We start from the raw sequence: 19,448 nt of genomic DNA on the forward strand, positions 1-19,448 counted from the left end.
AACGCGGAAAAACCGCCGCATGCCGCATAGGCAGTGCGGCGGAATCCGCATTGGTAACGGCGGAATCCGCATCAGAGGCGGCCCCCGCACTAGATACATTGCATGACAGTACTGGTGTGGCTGGGACTGATAGTCCACCAAGATTCAGACTTACACGCGCGCGAGCACAGAGGCAGAGTTTAAATAGCAGTTAGAAGGGAGTCGGCTGACCAGCTGGGTCAGCTGACAAATTCCACTGCTCTCATTGGACCAGCAATTAGGGAGGTCCTGGAAAGGTCCTAGAGTATATATACTGCTGGTTGTTCACTTGCTCTTTGTCTGGCGTGCGATCACATATGTGGGAGCACCCAGATCCGTAGTCAGATCCGCAAGTGTGCCGGGACCAGCTGGAGCTGTAATCCTACACTTAGCTAGATTCTGTTGATAGCTAAAGTACTAGTTTGATTGTGATTATCTGTTATGACTTTTGCCTGCCTTGACTATCCTCCTGAACTCTGATCTTGCACCTCGATATTTCTGATACTCTGTTGCTGAACCCCGGCTCGTTCCTTGACTCTGCTTCTGCCTCCTGATTTTGTACCCCGATATTTCTGATACCTCGTTGCTGAACCCTGCCTGTACTTTGACTCCGTCTTTGCCTTTTGATCTTGTACTTTATCTGTCTGTGTGTGCACGACCTGGCTTGTCTGACCTCGAGAACCGACCTTACTGTTAGAGGCGGTTCCTCGCTCTGTTAGTGATCCTTCCTCCTGAAGGTTACTTTCAGTCTGTCCTTCCTACTGTCAGTCTGACTCCTCCCGTCTTGGAGAGCTCAGGTCTGCGGAAGGAATCTGTGCAGTACTCCTTGCTGCACTGAGGCCTAGTCCTCAAAGTGTTACTGTTACACCAAACACTACACTCTACTCAGGTGAACAGAGGTTAGCTAGTATATCGGATTATCAGTGATACTGCAGATCACGTATAATCTGGTATACATCTGTATTCCCAGTGATTCTGCAGATCACTGGTAATCAGATCCTCTCTGTGCTTCACCGATCGTTACAGAACACCAGACCAAAATACAAAATGAACATACATATATCCAGGCACATCGCCTCTAGTTAGGACATTAAATAAATTATTAGGGAAAGGGAGGTGCTGAAGGGGGTGTGGCTAGAAAACAGCAAAAATCTATTAACCCTTCGCACACTCACATGCAAATGTTCACACAATTGCATTCACAGATTCACTCATCCAGGCACAACTGTTATCCCTACAGCCAAATTAAAAGCCAGGGTTTTAGTTCACAGAAGAATGCATTCTTATGCTTAATCACCTATACTGCGCAGAAGTACCCAGGTAAACATAGGTGTCCTAACTCTGGCCCTGTAACATGCATAGTGCAGACATGCAAACACATTCATTGCATCAAACCTATCAATGGATTAGGAGCACACATCCTAACTTCCTCTCCTGGGAAAGACAGTGCATCTTACCAATCGCACAAGGGAGCTAATGTTATGTGTCCATGTGCACAATGCGCATACACCAGCTTAAGCTGTCTGCATGCTGACAAACATACAGGGGAAGGGGGAGTGCACCGAATTGGACCCTAGCCACAGGGGTCAATGATAAGAATAAACATACATATATCCAGGCACATCGCCTCTAGTTAGGACATTAAATAAATTATTAGGGAAAGGGAGGTGCTGAAGGGGGTGTGGCTAGAAAACAGCAAAAATCTATTAACCCTTCGCACACTCACATGCAAATGTTCACACAATTGCATTCACAGATTCACTCATCCAGGCACAACTGTTATCCCTACAGCCAAATTAAAAGCCAGGGTTTTAGTTCACAGAAGAATGCATTCTTATGCTTAATCACCTATACTGCGCAGAAGTACCCAGGTAAACATAGGTGTCCTAACTCTGGCCCTGTAACATGCATAGTGCAGACATGCAAACACATTCATTGCATCAAACCTATCAATGGATTAGGAGCACACATCCTAACTTCCTCTCCTGGGAAAGACAGTGCATCTTACCAATCGCACAAGGGAGCTAATGTTATGTGTCCATGTGCACAATGCGCATACACCAGCATAAGCTGTCTGCATGCTGACAAACATACAGGGGAAGGGGGAGTGCACCGAATTGGACCCTAGCCACAGGGGTCAATGATAAGAATAAACATACATATATCCAGGCACATCGCCTCTAGTTAGGACATTAAATAAATTATTAGGGAAAGGGAGGTGCTGAAGGGGGTGTGGCTAGAAAACAGCAAAAATCTATTAACCCTTCGCACACTCACATGCAAATGTTCACACAATTGCATTCACAGATTCACTCATCCAGGCACAACTGTTATCCCTACAGCCAAATTAAAAGCCAGGGTTTTAGTTCACAGAAGAATGCATTCTTATGCTTAATCACCTATACTGCGCAGAAGTACCCAGGTAAACATAGGTGTCCTAACTCTGGCCCTGTAACATGCATAGTGCAGACATGCAAACACATTCATTGCATCAAACCTATCAATGGATTAGGAGCACACATCCTAACTTCCTCTCCTGGGAAAGACAGTGCATCTTACCAATCGCACAAGGGAGCTAATGTTATGTGTCCATGTGCACAATGCGCATACACCAGCATAAGCTGTCTGCATGCTGACAAACATACAGGGGAAGGGGGAGTGCACCGAATTGGACCCTAGCCACAGGGGTCAATGATAAGAATAAACATACATATATCCAGGCACATCGCCTCTAGTTAGGACATTAAATAAATTATTAGGGAAAGGGAGGTGCTGAAGGGGGTGTGGCTAGAAAACAGCAAAAATCTATTAACCCTTCGCACACTCACATGCAAATGTTCACACAATTGCATTCACAGATTCACTCATCCAGGCACAACTGTTATCCCTACAGCCAAATTAAAAGCCAGGGTTTTAGTTCACAGAAGAATGCATTCTTATGCTTAATCACCTATACTGCGCAGAAGTACCCAGGTAAACATAGGTGTCCTAACTCTGGCCCTGTAACATGCATAGTGCAGACATGCAAACACATTCATTGCATCAAACCTATCAATGGATTAGGAGCACACATCCTAACTTCCTCTCCTGGGAAAGACAGTGCATCTTACCAATCGCACAAGGGAGCTAATGTTATGTGTCCATGTGCACAATGCGCATACACCAGCATAAGCTGTCTGCATGCTGACAAACATACAGGGGAAGGGGGAGTGCACCGAATTGGACCCTAGCCACAGGGGTCAATGATAAGAATAAACATACATATATCCAGGCACATCGCCTCTAGTTAGGACATTAAATAAATTATTAGGGAAAGGGAGGTGCTGAAGGGGGTGTGGCTAGAAAACAGCAAAAATCTATTAACCCTTCGCACACTCACATGCAAATGTTCACACAATTGCATTCACAGATTCACTCATCCAGGCACAACTGTTATCCCTACAGCCAAATTAAAAGCCAGGGTTTTAGTTCACAGAAGAATGCATTCTTATGCTTAATCACCTATACTGCGCAGAAGTACCCAGGTAAACATAGGTGTCCTAACTCTGGCCCTGTAACATGCATAGTGCAGACATGCAAACACATTCATTGCATCAAACCTATCAATGGATTAGGAGCACACATCCTAACTTCCTCTCCTGGGAAAGACAGTGCATCTTACCAATCGCACAAGGGAGCTAATGTTATGTGTCCATGTGCACAATGCGCATACACCAGCATAAGCTGTCTGCATGCTGACAAACATACAGGGGAAGGGGGAGTGCACCGAATTGGACCCTAGCCACAGGGGTCAATGATAAGAATAAACATACATATATCCAGGCACATCGCCTCTAGTTAGGACATTAAATAAATTATTAGGGAAAGGGAGGTGCTGAAGGGGGTGTGGCTAGAAAACAGCAAAAATCTATTAACCCTTCGCACACTCACATGCAAATGTTCACACAATTGCATTCACAGATTCACTCATCCAGGCACAACTGTTATCCCTACAGCCAAATTAAAAGCCAGGGTTTTAGTTCACAGAAGAATGCATTCTTATGCTTAATCACCTATACTGCGCAGAAGTACCCAGGTAAACATAGGTGTCCTAACTCTGGCCCTGTAACATGCATAGTGCAGACATGCAAACACATTCATTGCATCAAACCTATCAATGGATTAGGAGCACACATCCTAACTTCCTCTCCTGGGAAAGACAGTGCATCTTACCAATCGCACAAGGGAGCTAATGTTATGTGTCCATGTGCACAATGCGCATACACCAGCATAAGCTGTCTGCATGCTGACAAACATACAGGGGAAGGGGGAGTGCACCGAATTGGACCCTAGCCACAGGGGTCAATGATAAGAATAAACATACATATATCCAGGCACATCGCCTCTAGTTAGGACATTAAATAAATTATTAGGGAAAGGGAGGTGCTGAAGGGGGTGTGGCTAGAAAACAGCAAAAATCTATTAACCCTTCGCACACTCACATGCAAATGTTCACACAATTGCATTCACAGATTCACTCATCCAGGCACAACTGTTATCCCTACAGCCAAATTAAAAGCCAGGGTTTTAGTTCACAGAAGAATGCATTCTTATGCTTAATCACCTATACTGCGCAGAAGTACCCAGGTAAACATAGGTGTCCTAACTCTGGCCCTGTAACATGCATAGTGCAGACATGCAAACACATTCATTGCATCAAACCTATCAATGGATTAGGAGCACACATCCTAACTTCCTCTCCTGGGAAAGACAGTGCATCTTACCAATCGCACAAGGGAGCTAATGTTATGTGTCCATGTGCACAATGCGCATACACCAGCATAAGCTGTCTGCATGCTGACAAACATACAGGGGAAGGGGGAGTGCACCGAATTGGACCCTAGCCACAGGGGTCAATGATAAGAATAAACATACATATATCCAGGCACATCGCCTCTAGTTAGGACATTAAATAAATTATTAGGGAAAGGGAGGTGCTGAAGGGGGTGTGGCTAGAAAACAGCAAAAATCTATTAACCCTTCGCACACTCACATGCAAATGTTCACACAATTGCATTCACAGATGCAATGTGGCTAGGGTCCAATTCGGTGCACTCCCCCTTCCCCTGTATGTTTGTCAGCATGCAGACAGCTTATGCTGGTGTATGCGCATTGTGCACATGGACACATAACATTAGCTCCCTTGTGCGATTGGTAAGATGCACTGTCTTTCCCAGGAGAGGAAGTTAGGATGTGTGCTCCTAATCCATTGATAGGTTTGATGCAATGAATGTGTTTGCATGTCTGCACTATGCATGTTACAGGGCCAGAGTTAGGACACCTATGTTTACCTGGGTACTTCTGCGCAGTATAGGTGATTAAGCATAAGAATGCATTCTTCTGTGAACTAAAACCCTGGCTTTTAATTTGGCTGTAGGGATAACAGTTGTGCCTGGATGAGTGAATCTGTGAATGCAATTGTGTGAACATTTGCATGTGAGTGTGCGAAGGGTTAATAGATTTTTGCTGTTTTCTAGCCACACCCCCTTCAGCACCTCCCTTTCCCTAATAATTTATTTAATGTCCTAACTAGAGGCGATGTGCCTGGATATATGTATGTTTATTCTTATCATTGACCCCTGTGGCTAGGGTCCAATTCGGTGCACTCCCCCTTCCCCTGTATGTTTGTCAGCATGCAGACAGCTTATGCTGGTGTATGCGCATTGTGCACATGGACACATAACATTAGCTCCCTTGTGCGATTGGTAAGATGCACTGTCTTTCCCAGGAGAGGAAGTTAGGATGTGTGCTCCTAATCCATTGATAGGTTTGATGCAATGAATGTGTTTGCATGTCTGCACTATGCATGTTACAGGGCCAGAGTTAGGACACCTATGTTTACCTGGGTACTTCTGCGCAGTATAGGTGATTAAGCATAAGAATGCATTCTTCTGTGAACTAAAACCCTGGCTTTTAATTTGGCTGTAGGGATAACAGTTGTGCCTGGATGAGTGAATCTGTGAATGCAATTGTGTGAACATTTGCATGTGAGTGTGCGAAGGGTTAATAGATTTTTGCTGTTTTCTAGCCACACCCCCTTCAGCACCTCCCTTTCCCTAATAATTTATTTAATGTCCTAACTAGAGGCGATGTGCCTGGATATATGTATGTTTATTCTTATCATTGACCCCTGTGGCTAGGGTCCAATTCGGTGCACTCCCCCTTCCCCTGTATGTTTGTCAGCATGCAGACAGCTTATGCTGGTGTATGCGCATTGTGCACATGGACACATAACATTAGCTCCCTTGTGCGATTGGTAAGATGCACTGTCTTTCCCAGGAGAGGAAGTTAGGATGTGTGCTCCTAATCCATTGATAGGTTTGATGCAATGAATGTGTTTGCATGTCTGCACTATGCATGTTACAGGGCCAGAGTTAGGACACCTATGTTTACCTGGGTACTTCTGCGCAGTATAGGTGATTAAGCATAAGAATGCATTCTTCTGTGAACTAAAACCCTGGCTTTTAATTTGGCTGTAGGGATAACAGTTGTGCCTGGATGAGTGAATCTGTGAATGCAATTGTGTGAACATTTGCATGTGAGTGTGCGAAGGGTTAATAGATTTTTGCTGTTTTCTAGCCACACCCCCTTCAGCACCTCCCTTTCCCTAATAATTTATTTAATGTCCTAACTAGAGGCGATGTGCCTGGATATATGTATGTTTATTCTTATCATTGACCCCTGTGGCTAGGGTCCAATTCGGTGCACTCCCCCTTCCCCTGTATGTTTGTCAGCATGCAGACAGCTTATGCTGGTGTATGCGCATTGTGCACATGGACACATAACATTAGCTCCCTTGTGCGATTGGTAAGATGCACTGTCTTTCCCAGGAGAGGAAGTTAGGATGTGTGCTCCTAATCCATTGATAGGTTTGATGCAATGAATGTGTTTGCATGTCTGCACTATGCATGTTACAGGGCCAGAGTTAGGACACCTATGTTTACCTGGGTACTTCTGCGCAGTATAGGTGATTAAGCATAAGAATGCATTCTTCTGTGAACTAAAACCCTGGCTTTTAATTTGGCTGTAGGGATAACAGTTGTGCCTGGATGAGTGAATCTGTGAATGCAATTGTGTGAACATTTGCATGTGAGTGTGCGAAGGGTTAATAGATTTTTGCTGTTTTCTAGCCACACCCCCTTCAGCACCTCCCTTTCCCTAATAATTTATTTAATGTCCTAACTAGAGGCGATGTGCCTGGATATATGTATGTTTATTCTTATCATTGACCCCTGTGGCTAGGGTCCAATTCGGTGCACTCCCCCTTCCCCTGTATGTTTGTCAGCATGCAGACAGCTTATGCTGGTGTATGCGCATTGTGCACATGGACACATAACATTAGCTCCCTTGTGCGATTGGTAAGATGCACTGTCTTTCCCAGGAGAGGAAGTTAGGATGTGTGCTCCTAATCCATTGATAGGTTTGATGCAATGAATGTGTTTGCATGTCTGCACTATGCATGTTACAGGGCCAGAGTTAGGACACCTATGTTTACCTGGGTACTTCTGCGCAGTATAGGTGATTAAGCATAAGAATGCATTCTTCTGTGAACTAAAACCCTGGCTTTTAATTTGGCTGTAGGGATAACAGTTGTGCCTGGATGAGTGAATCTGTGAATGCAATTGTGTGAACATTTGCATGTGAGTGTGCGAAGGGTTAATAGATTTTTGCTGTTTTCTAGCCACACCCCCTTCAGCACCTCCCTTTCCCTAATAATTTATTTAATGTCCTAACTAGAGGCGATGTGCCTGGATATATGTATGTTTATTCTTATCATTGACCCCTGTGGCTAGGGTCCAATTCGGTGCACTCCCCCTTCCCCTGTATGTTTGTCAGCATGCAGACAGCTTATGCTGGTGTATGCGCATTGTGCACATGGACACATAACATTAGCTCCCTTGTGCGATTGGTAAGATGCACTGTCTTTCCCAGGAGAGGAAGTTAGGATGTGTGCTCCTAATCCATTGATAGGTTTGATGCAATGAATGTGTTTGCATGTCTGCACTATGCATGTTACAGGGCCAGAGTTAGGACACCTATGTTTACCTGGGTACTTCTGCGCAGTATAGGTGATTAAGCATAAGAATGCATTCTTCTGTGAACTAAAACCCTGGCTTTTAATTTGGCTGTAGGGATAACAGTTGTGCCTGGATGAGTGAATCTGTGAATGCAATTGTGTGAACATTTGCATGTGAGTGTGCGAAGGGTTAATAGATTTTTGCTGTTTTCTAGCCACACCCCCTTCAGCACCTCCCTTTCCCTAATAATTTATTTAATGTCCTAACTAGAGGCGATGTGCCTGGATATATGTATGTTTATTCTTATCATTGACCCCTGTGGCTAGGGTCCAATTCGGTGCACTCCCCCTTCCCCTGTATGTTTGTCAGCATGCAGACAGCTTATGCTGGTGTATGCGCATTGTGCACATGGACACATAACATTAGCTCCCTTGTGCGATTGGTAAGATGCACTGTCTTTCCCAGGAGAGGAAGTTAGGATGTGTGCTCCTAATCCATTGATAGGTTTGATGCAATGAATGTGTTTGCATGTCTGCACTATGCATGTTACAGGGCCAGAGTTAGGACACCTATGTTTACCTGGGTACTTCTGCGCAGTATAGGTGATTAAGCATAAGAATGCATTCTTCTGTGAACTAAAACCCTGGCTTTTAATTTGGCTGTAGGGATAACAGTTGTGCCTGGATGAGTGAATCTGTGAATGCAATTGTGTGAACATTTGCATGTGAGTGTGCGAAGGGTTAATAGATTTTTGCTGTTTTCTAGCCACACCCCCTTCAGCACCTCCCTTTCCCTAATAATTTATTTAATGTCCTAACTAGAGGCGATGTGCCTGGATATATGTATGTTTATTCTTATCATTGACCCCTGTGGCTAGGGTCCAATTCGGTGCACTCCCCCTTCCCCTGTATGTTTGTCAGCATGCAGACAGCTTATGCTGGTGTATGCGCATTGTGCACATGGACACATAACATTAGCTCCCTTGTGCGATTGGTAAGATGCACTGTCTTTCCCAGGAGAGGAAGTTAGGATGTGTGCTCCTAATCCATTGATAGGTTTGATGCAATGAATGTGTTTGCATGTCTGCACTATGCATGTTACAGGGCCAGAGTTAGGACACCTATGTTTACCTGGGTACTTCTGCGCAGTATAGGTGATTAAGCATAAGAATGCATTCTTCTGTGAACTAAAACCCTGGCTTTTAATTTGGCTGTAGGGATAACAGTTGTGCCTGGATGAGTGAATCTGTGAATGCAATTGTGTGAACATTTGCATGTGAGTGTGCGAAGGGTTAATAGATTTTTGCTGTTTTCTAGCCACACCCCCTTCAGCACCTCCCTTTCCCTAATAATTTATTTAATGTCCTAACTAGAGGCGATGTGCCTGGATATATGTATGTTTATTCTTATCATTGACCCCTGTGGCTAGGGTCCAATTCGGTGCACTCCCCCTTCCCCTGTATGTTTGTCAGCATGCAGACAGCTTATGCTGGTGTATGCGCATTGTGCACATGGACACATAACATTAGCTCCCTTGTGCGATTGGTAAGATGCACTGTCTTTCCCAGGAGAGGAAGTTAGGATGTGTGCTCCTAATCCATTGATAGGTTTGATGCAATGAATGTGTTTGCATGTCTGCACTATGCATGTTACAGGGCCAGAGTTAGGACACCTATGTTTACCTGGGTACTTCTGCGCAGTATAGGTGATTAAGCATAAGAATGCATTCTTCTGTGAACTAAAACCCTGGCTTTTAATTTGGCTGTAGGGATAACAGTTGTGCCTGGATGAGTGAATCTGTGAATGCAATTGTGTGAACATTTGCATGTGAGTGTGCGAAGGGTTAATAGATTTTTGCTGTTTTCTAGCCACACCCCCTTCAGCACCTCCCTTTCCCTAATAATTTATTTAATGTCCTAACTAGAGGCGATGTGCCTGGATATATGTATGTTTATTCTTATCATTGACCCCTGTGGCTAGGGTCCAATTCGGTGCACTCCCCCTTCCCCTGTATGTTTGTCAGCATGCAGACAGCTTATGCTGGTGTATGCGCATTGTGCACATGGACACATAACATTAGCTCCCTTGTGCGATTGGTAAGATGCACTGTCTTTCCCAGGAGAGGAAGTTAGGATGTGTGCTCCTAATCCATTGATAGGTTTGATGCAATGAATGTGTTTGCATGTCTGCACTATGCATGTTACAGGGCCAGAGTTAGGACACCTATGTTTACCTGGGTACTTCTGCGCAGTATAGGTGATTAAGCATAAGAATGCATTCTTCTGTGAACTAAAACCCTGGCTTTTAATTTGGCTGTAGGGATAACAGTTGTGCCTGGATGAGTGAATCTGTGAATGCAATTGTGTGAACATTTGCATGTGAGTGTGCGAAGGGTTAATAGATTTTTGCTGTTTTCTAGCCACACCCCCTTCAGCACCTCCCTTTCCCTAATAATTTATTTAATGTCCTAACTAGAGGCGATGTGCCTGGATATATGTATGTTTATTCTTATCATTGACCCCTGTGGCTAGGGTCCAATTCGGTGCACTCCCCCTTCCCCTGTATGTTTGTCAGCATGCAGACAGCTTATGCTGGTGTATGCGCATTGTGCACATGGACACATAACATTAGCTCCCTTGTGCGATTGGTAAGATGCACTGTCTTTCCCAGGAGAGGAAGTTAGGATGTGTGCTCCTAATCCATTGATAGGTTTGATGCAATGAATGTGTTTGCATGTCTGCACTATGCATGTTACAGGGCCAGAGTTAGGACACCTATGTTTACCTGGGTACTTCTGCGCAGTATAGGTGATTAAGCATAAGAATGCATTCTTCTGTGAACTAAAACCCTGGCTTTTAATTTGGCTGTAGGGATAACAGTTGTGCCTGGATGAGTGAATCTGTGAATGCAATTGTGTGAACATTTGCATGTGAGTGTGCGAAGGGTTAATAGATTTTCAAAATACAAAATGGACGCAAACACTGATCGTCTGGGTGTGCTTGCCACTTCGGTGGATAGCCTCCATCAAGCACTGGGCCAGCACAAAGCCTTGATTGACGCCCTTTCAGGCTCCGTGCTAACCCTCCAGACGTCAGTTGATTCAGTGCGATCCCCTCCTAGTGATGACATACGTATGCCTGTACCTGATAAATTTTCCGGCCACAAGTCTGACTTCCGGAATTTCAGGAGTAGAGTGTTGTCATACTTTGAGTTGAGACCCCGATCCTCGGGGACTGAGACCCAACGGGTCTTTTTTTCTTAAAGGGAACCTTAACTGAGAGTGATATGGTTGTTTTCTGTTAAACAATACCAGTTGCCTGGCAGTCCAGCTGATCTCTGTGACTGCAATAGTGGCTGAATCACACCCTGAAACAAGCATGCAGCTAATCCAGTCTGACTTCATTCAGAGCACCTGATCTGCATGCTTGTTCAGGGGCTGTGGCTGAAAGTATTAGAGACACAGGATCAGCTGGAGAGTCAGGCAACTGGTATTATTTTAAAAGGAAAAATCCATATCCTTCTCAGTTTAGGTTCCCTTTAAAACACTGTTAACTGGGGATTCCCAATCCTGGGCATACAACCTGTCTCCCACAGATACAGCTCTGACCTCAGTAGAGGAATTTTTTAAGGCTATGGCCGTGATATACGACGACCCTGACCTTGCGGCAACTTCTGAGCGGAAGCTCAAACTTTTGCGGCAAGGCAGAGGGTCAGTCGAGGATTACGCGGCAGAATTTCGTAGGTGGTCTGTTACCACCAGATTTGACAATTTTGCTTTGATGGATTATTTTCTGTCTGGGTTGTCGGAGGAGGTCTCTGACTTGATGTTAACCTTACCCGAGCCCAAGACAGTCGATGAGGCCATATCATCGGCCATCCGAGTCGATCGTCGACTACGTCATCAGAGGCAGACTAGGGGCAGTCACCGGGTCAGGGTGACTTCGTATGTGGCACCTTCTGCTACACCCTCAGTAACGGCATCTCCGCCTGTGTCACCCTCTCCGGCCTTACCTCCACCCGAACCAATGCAAATTGGTCGATCTAAACTGACCCAGGTGGAACGTAGGCGGAGAATAACAGAACTGTGCCTGTATTGTGCAGAAGCAGGGCATATGGGGCGAAACTGCCCTAACAAGTCAAGAAACGGGTCTGCCTAGGAGTAGTGGGGGGTGACACCCTAGGCACATCATTCTCACCCCAAAAAGAGAAGAAGTTACTTCTCCCCTGTACTATTACATGGGATAATAAGTCTGTAGCCACTGAGGCTTTTATTGATTCCGGCTCAGCGGCCAGAACGCAGGATCTGATTGCCAGGTGTGCTTGGTGGCCTTCCTTGGCAACAGATTGCAAGGAGTTTGTTAAGGAGTGTGCGGTATGTGCCAGGAGTAAACCCTCCCTCCTGGCACCTGTAGGAAGGTTGCAGCCTTTGCCCACCCCGAGTGAGCCATGGACCCACCTGTCCATGGATTTTGTGGGGGAATTTCCCAGGTCTGAAGGCATGTCTGTTATTTGGGTGGTAGTCGACCGGTTTAGCAAGATGGCCCATTTTGTGCCCCTGAAAGGACTCCCCTCGGCTCAAGAATTGGTCGAATTGTTTATCATTCACGTCTTCCGGCTGCATGGCATTCCGGAAGACATTGTGTCTGATAGGGGAGTCCAGTTTGTGTCTGGATTCTGGAGGGCATTTTGTCACCAAATGGGCATGAAATTGTCGTTCTCGTCAGGCTACCACCCACAGACGAATGGGCAGACAGAACGCATTAACCAATCTCTGGAGCAATTCCTGAGATGTTACGTTGCGGAGGCACAAAGTGACTGGGTGAAATTTTTGCCCTTCGCGGAATTCGCCCAAAATAATTTAAAGAATTCCTCGTCTGGGTTTTCCCCATTCCAGATTGTAACAGGGAGGTCACCCAAATTCTCCCCTTTTCCAGTTGTCTCGTCCCCATTTCCTGCACTGGAGGATTGGCAGAGGTCACTCAGGGACAATTGGGGAATTGTTAAGGGGAATTTGCAGAAGGCGTTCCAGAGTCAGAAGGGTCAAGCAGATAAGAGACGGTCCGTGGAATGGAAGTTTCAGCCAGGGGATCTAGTCTGGGTGTCCACACGTCACTTGACCCTGAAGCAGCCATCTGCCAAACTGGGTCCCAGAGTCAGAAGGGTCAAGCAGATAAGAGACGGTCCGTGGAATGGAAGTTTCAGCCAGGGGATCTAGTCTGGGTGTCCACACGTCACTTGACCCTGAAGCAGCCATCTGCCAAACTGGGTCCCAGGTTTGTGGGCCCATTTTCCGTGACCAAAAAGATTAACAATGTTACGTATACCATTGACCTTCCCACCAGCATGCGGGGGGTGAAGTCCTTCCACGTGTCCCTTCTTAAACCTGCAGTCCAGGTGGGTCCTACTCCTCCTCCTCCCGTGTTGGTAGATACCCAACTCGAATATGAAGTGGAAAAAATATTAGATGCTCGCAAGGTACAAAACTCGGTACAGTACCTCGTACATTGGAAAGGGTATGGCATAGAGGAGAGGCAATGGGTACCTGGGAATCGTATGCATGCGGATGAGTTGGTGAGGGAGTTTCATGCCTTACACCCCGAGAAACCTGGTGGGAGTTGTCCGGAGTCCACTCCTCGGAGGGGGGGGTACTATAAGGAAACGCGGAAAGGCCGCTGTCTCTCGAGGTGAGGGGGCCGTTGCCGCGTCCAGCATGGCGTCACAACGCAGAAAAAACGCTGCATGCCGCATAGGCAGTGCGGCGGAATCCGCATCAGAGGCGGCCCCCGCACTAGATACATTGCATGACAGTACTGGTGTGGCTGGGACTGATAGTCCACCAAGATTCAGACTTACACGCGCACGAGCACAGAGGCAGAGTTTAAATAGCAGTTAGAAGGGAGTCGGCTGACCAGCTGGGTCAGCTGACAAATTCCACTGCTCTCATTGGACCAGCAATTAGGGAGGTCCTGGAAAGGTCCTAGAGTATATATACTGCTGGTTGTTCACTTGCTCTTTGTCTGGTGTGCGATCACATATGTGGGAGCACCCAGATCCGTAGTCAGATCCGCAAGTGTGCCGGGACCAGCTGGAGCTGTAATCCTACACTTAGCTAGATTCTGTTGATAGCTAAAGTAATAGTTTGATTGTGATTATCTGTTATGACTTTTGCCTGCCTTGACTATCCTCCTGAACTCTGATCTTGCACCTCGATATTTCTGATACTCTGTTGCTGAACCCCGGCTCGTTCCTTGACTCTGCTTCTGCCTCCTGATTTTGTACCCCGATATTTCTGATACCCCGTTGCTGAACCCTGCCTGTACTTTGACTCCGCCTTTGCCTTCTGATCTTGTACTTTATCTGTCCGTGTGTGCACGACCTGGCTTGTCTGACCTCGAGAACCGACCTTACTGTTAGAGGCGGTTCCTCGCTCTGTTAGTGATCCTTCCTCCTGAAGGTTACTTTCAGTCTGTCCTTCCTACTGTCAGTCTGACTCCTCCCGTCTTGGAGAGCTCAGGTCTGCGGAAGGAATCTGTGCAGTACTCCTTGCTGCACTGAGGCCTAGTCCTCAAAGTGTTACTGTTACACCAAACACTACACTCTACTCAGGTGAACAGAGGTTAGCTAGTATATCGGATTATCAGTGATACTGCAGATCACGTATAATCTGGTATACATCTGTATTCCCAGTGATTCTGCAGATCACTGGTAATCAGATCCTCTCTGTGCTTCACCGATCGTTACAATAAGAAGTTCAGAATTGAACTTGGACATACGGTCAATCAGACAGCTATACCCCAGAGAATATCCACAAAAGCAGAGCTTTGTAGAAAAGTTTCAGCAACGGAGATAGCCTAGGAGATGGTAAGAATTTGGGCTTGCATGCAGATCTACTGCTGCTTGGAATTCAGAAATGTTATCTTCTTTTCTTCATTTGTGTTCTTCTTCTGTGATATTTTTGAATTGTTTTGCCAACCTCCACAATCATTATTATTGAGTTATAAAGCTCCAACATGTTCTATGATGTCATAGATTCTTGGTACACACTGATCCGGAACTCAGTATATCTAAATTTCCCACCAAGGTTTCCCATTGGTCTGGACCAGGGGACATCCTCAGTCAGGGCTGGATTCCTGGAAAGGTCGCAAAGGCCAGGGCCTTGGGTGGCTGCAGAATAAGGGGGCACCTCAACATGAAAGAGGGGATGCTGCATATGGAAGTGGAGGCTGAAAATGGGGAGCAACACATGAAAAATAGAAACCAATGTCCAAGGAAGCTGTTTGTGAAAGAGATGGGCTACAAGTACATGGATAAAACCCATGGAAAAGGGGCTGCACATGGAAAGCTTCTGCACGTGGTAATAACAGGAGATCCACTACATACTTGGCCTGGAGGCATAAAAAGTATAAATCTGGCCTTGTCCTCAGTGCCATTTGTGGAGCCTCTAAGTTTTCAAAGGTTTCTTTTGGGTGCTCCAGTTTCCCACCAAATCTCAAACATATCAGTAAATAAATTGGCTTCCTTCTGATACATGTTCTACATTTCCTAGCAAATTATATGTGATTTGCTGAGTGATATCTTTTGAGGTGATTGGAGCCATGGAAAGAAATGTGAAACTATGCAAACGAAATAAGTAAATATTGGCACTGCCTGTCAGTTACAATGAGGAACTGTGGCAGGTTTTACAAATTGTCAAATCACTAATGTGGTGCAGATTGATGATCTACTGTAATTCATCTGCTTCCCCTAGTGTCCGTATAGACCAGGAAGATAAACAAGGTCAAACATAAGACTGCTGTATGCAGGGCACAAGTATGCATGCTCAGTGGCGTAGCTAAGGAGCTATGGGCCCCCGGTGAAAGTTTTACATGCCCCCCCACCCCAGCACTCTATACATAACAAGTGATATGGCGTATCAAAACCTGCCAATGGCAACTAGTGTCAGAGATGCAAGAAGGGGATGGGGAGCAGTGTGTTAAGAACAGGGGCCAATAGAGAGCTAATACTGTGATAGAGGGTGGACCCTTCGGGGCCCCTCTGGCCCAAGGGCCCGGATGTGGTCGCTATCTTGCACCCCCTTGCTATGCCACTGTGCATGCTGGGTTCATCCAACATACTGGCTGATTTTTGCCCCATTTGAAATTGGCAGAAAATTAGACTTTAGGTGCATTTCTTGCTCCACAAGAGGTCAAAATTTGAGTGGGCAGAAGCACAACTCTGTATAGATGCAGGAGCTTAAAAACAGCCCCCTGCAACCATTCCCCACGGCGGACAATGGCAGGGAATCGAGCGGAAGATAAGCGGCGCGGCGAGGGGGGATCAAATCCGAACGCGGGCGAGCGTGGACGCGGCGGGGATGCGGAAGAGGCGATCCGGCGGCTAATAGAGCCGCCGGATCGCTACGTCTAGACCCAGCTTTACAGACATTCATCTGCAGATCAGACAATCATCTGAAAATCCATCCTGGTGGATCTGATCTGCAGGTGAATGTCTGTTAAACAAAGTGTGTATGAGGATCTGCAGATATCATAGACTATGAATGCATTTTGCAGGAACTGAGCTTTTGCAGGAACAGATCTTTTGCAGATACTGATATTTTGAATGTGTACAGCATCTTTGTGTGCAGCATCTTGCAAAGTTTTCTATCTGATGGGGAGTCCAGCTCCATAGAATAGACTGTGTAGGTATGGCTCTCATACTACATGGAAGGGGATAAAATTGGTCTGATCTTTCATTTTCCAAAGACTATCGTCTGATGTGAGTATGCACCCTGAGGCCCGGAACCCACTTAAATCCGCAAACGCAAAACGCAACCGCTAGCGTTTTGTCTGAGCAGTTTGCAAGCGGATTCATGCACGTTTTCTATCGCGTTTGGCAACAGTGTATTTTTTTGCTCAGCGGTTGTGTAGCGTTTTGGGTACTTATCCGTTAGCCGGGCGCATCCTCTAGGTGGCGACAAAACTCCACCAGAGTTACAGCTTTCTCTACTATCCATGTCGGCCTGGAGGGGGAATAGTAATTAGCGCCACCTGCCGGATGCGCCCGGCTAACGGATAAGTACCGCGTTTTGCGTTTTTATCCTCATTGGTCCTGTGAATTATTTTTAATTTTGTTACAGTGTGCTGAACCGCAAAACGCTAGCAAAACCGCTCAGTTTAAGTTTTGCTGAACGTTTCTGCTAGCATTTCAATACTTTACATTGAAGCGCTAACGCTCCCAAAATGCTGCAGGTCCTGCGTTTGCGTTTCTGGGAAACGCAAACGCTCCTGTGGAAGTTGCCCCATCCATTAACATCAGCTGAGCGTTTTGGCAAAACGCTAGCGTATCGCAGCGCTGCCAAAATGCTCAAAAAAACGCTCTTGTGGGTTCCAGCCCTGAGTGTGTGTGTGTGTGGGGGGGGGGGGGGGGGGGGTTCGTGGTACTGGGCCTAGGGCACTGGGAAGTCCAAATCCGACCCTGGCAATCACCAGGAAGCTCCTGGAAGTTATACATTTTGCTGCAACTGCATATTTATAGATAAGGTGTGAATAGAGACAATCATATGATTAGGTAATTTTGAAGTAATATTTGGGACTTGTAAGAATATATGCATATGGAAGCTTCTTATGCAATTTTGCACATCAAATAGAAGTATAATCAATATACAGGTTTTTAGAATTTGTATTCATTTTTAGTGCATTTTTTTGTGCTTTTAAGGTGCACCTGTTTTTGCAAGCTCGTCAGCATACTCTCAGGTTGTATGAGTGGATAATTGGAGAGAGTGTGTGCATGTTATGTGGTACTCAATTATATAGCAATTGATTAATAAAGTAATAGGGCTCGTTTCCACTAGTGCGGTGCGGAATCGCCTGCATTCCACCGCGGACAAAATCGCATGCGGGTGCGATTCCGCATGCGTTTTTGCCGCGATTTCGCATGCGATTCCGCATAGGTAAGGCTGTATGCGATTTTAACCATGTCACTGCCTGAGTGAAATAACATTAATACCTATGCGAAATCGCATGCGATTTCGCGTCAAAAAACGCATGGTCACCCCGCATGCGATTTCCCTATTAGTTACATTAGCGGCGATTCGCGCACATTCCTTCTGCAGGCGAAATCTGACGGCCCTGCCGTGCAGATTTCTGCCGCACCAAAAAACGCTGCCGCAGCCGCACAAGTGGAAACAGCCCCATCCACTTACATTACCTATGCGAATCCGCGTGCAGTGCCCGCATGCGGATTCGCTATAGTGGAAACGGGCCCATAACCTTTTGGAAATTACCAGCGCTCCTCACAATTATTTGGTTCATAGTTGTTTGTGTGTAGTTGGAGGTAGGGGTACCCCAACATAGTGAGGTAGCAGCAGGCTAATAGAGGAGGTTCTATCCTTGGATTTTGTGAGGTTATTACCCACAAGCGCCACCTAAAATCGTGTTAATAAAATCCACATTATGCATTGTAAATGTTTTTAGAGGTTACACAATGGCTATCATTCATGAACGGGCTGTCGGTAAAGAGAATCAATGCGGGAAAACACCGCTGGCGGATTTTTAGACTTCTGGGTGGGCATTCATAAAGATGTATCCATGTGCGGAAGCAGTGCGGAGATTCCCCGAGCTAAGCTGGCGGTAGACAGGCGGTAGGCTTGCGGAGACACCAGGGCCGGATTTACCATAAGGCACCCTAGGCACGTGCCTACAGGCGCCTGATTGGCCAAGGGGCGGGTATGTCCCTTTAAGATGGGAAGAGAAAAAGTAAACACTTAAGCCAGCGCCGCCAGCCTCTTTTTTTGTGTCGAATCCGGCGGACGCGTGCTCGGCGGCGCCTCAACTACAGTGAGAAGCGGCGGCGGCCGGCTACTGACATACTCAGTCAGTCCTTACGTGATGCCGCTCTCCCCGCCCATCGGCCGCCGTAGTCATGCCTGCACGCAGCGCTGCAACTTGACGACAGCTGCTGCGTGCATATGCGGGGGGGGGGGGGGGGGGGGGGGCGGCGCGATTGTCTCTGCAGCCCGCTGGAGATCTCAGGGCGGCTCTGACTTACCAGAGGACGGCCGGGTGCTTATGCGGCGAAATTATCCTGCCTGCGCCTGTGTGATCATCGGGGACAGAGAGGAGGACGAGTTGTCCTGGTGCAGCCCAGCCACTCAGCCAGGTAAGAAGAAGCTCCGACCCGCCGACCCCTGGCTGTCCATTAAGTTAGCTGATGTCATGTGTAGTGACAGGCGGGGAGGGGGCGGAGGCAACAGTAGGACACGGGAGATAGCCCTGGCTGGCTGCACTGTCTGCATAGTTACAGCTCCGCCGGGTCTTCAAGCTGTCCTGCTGTGTGGCATTGTGTGTGTTTGTGGGTGGGTGGGTGGGGGGGGGGGGGGGGTCGGTCGGGTCTTGAA

This window comes from Hyperolius riggenbachi, chromosome 5 (genome assembly GCF_040937935.1).
Source record: "Hyperolius riggenbachi isolate aHypRig1 chromosome 5, aHypRig1.pri, whole genome shotgun sequence".
Classification (NCBI taxonomy): domain Eukaryota; kingdom Metazoa; phylum Chordata; class Amphibia; order Anura; family Hyperoliidae; genus Hyperolius; species Hyperolius riggenbachi.